This window comes from Mastomys coucha, unplaced genomic scaffold (assembly GCF_008632895.1).
Source record: "Mastomys coucha isolate ucsf_1 unplaced genomic scaffold, UCSF_Mcou_1 pScaffold20, whole genome shotgun sequence".
Lineage (NCBI taxonomy): Eukaryota > Metazoa > Chordata > Mammalia > Rodentia > Muridae > Mastomys > Mastomys coucha.
The window spans coordinates 116401260-116402189 of record NW_022196903.1 but is presented as its reverse complement, the minus strand read 5'-3'; the positions used below and the strand labels follow the sequence as shown (position 1 = coordinate 116402189).

General features: G+C 34.9%; 1 pseudogene; it reads right to left on the bottom strand.

Moving 5' to 3' along the window:
- The window catches only part of LOC116099995, a 10039-nt pseudogene that overhangs the window by 2137 nt on the left and 6972 nt on the right, over positions 1-930 (bottom strand).

Sequence of the window (930 nt, the reverse complement as noted above, 5' to 3'; positions counted from 1 at the left end):
AAATCTATTTGGAACATTAAACATGATAGAAGTAGAAAAAAAAAACTATTAGGAAGTCCTCTATGAAAGGAAATTGTGACAAGTTCCTGATTACACAAAAACCATTCCATCTCCAAGGGAGAATACACAGCATAGCTATGGCTTCATAGAATGAATTGAATAGTGTTCCTTGTGTTTCTATTTTGTAGAATAGTTTGAAGTGTAATGGAATCAGGTCTTGTTTGAGGGTCTGATAGAATTCTGCACTAAACCCATTTGGTCCTGGCTTTTTGGTTGGGAGACTTTTAATGACTGCTGCTATTTCCTTAGGTATTATGAGACTGTTTGTATGGTTTATCTGATCCTGATTTAACTTTGGTATCTGGTATCTGTCTAGAAAATTGTCCATTTCATCCAGATTTTCCAGTTGTGTTGAGTATAGTCTTTTGTAGTAGGATCTGATGATTTTTTGAATCTTGTCAGTTTCTGTTGTTATATCTCCCCTTTCACTTCTAATTTTGTTAATTGGATACTGTCTCTGTGTCCTCTGTTTAGTTTGACTAAGGGTTTATCTATCTTGTTGATTTTCTCAAAGAACCAGCTCATGGTTTTGCTGATTCTTTGCTTCCATCCAACCCAAGAGGAAAACTACAGCCAAGAAAAATCTAGAAATTAATCTTCTCACAATAAACCCAAAAGAAGAGACCAGAAAAACATAATTGCACCTTTAACAACAAAAAAAAAAAACAGGAAGCAACAATCATTGGACTTTAGTATCTCTCAGTATCAGTGGGTTCAATTCCACTATTGGAAATAAAAATATATAGGCTGACATACTGGATGTGTAAACGGTACCCAGTATTTTGCTGCATGTAGGAAACAGAGTCCAGTGACAAAAACAGACAATACCTCAGAGGAAAGGACTGGAAAAATTTTTCCAAGCAAATAGTT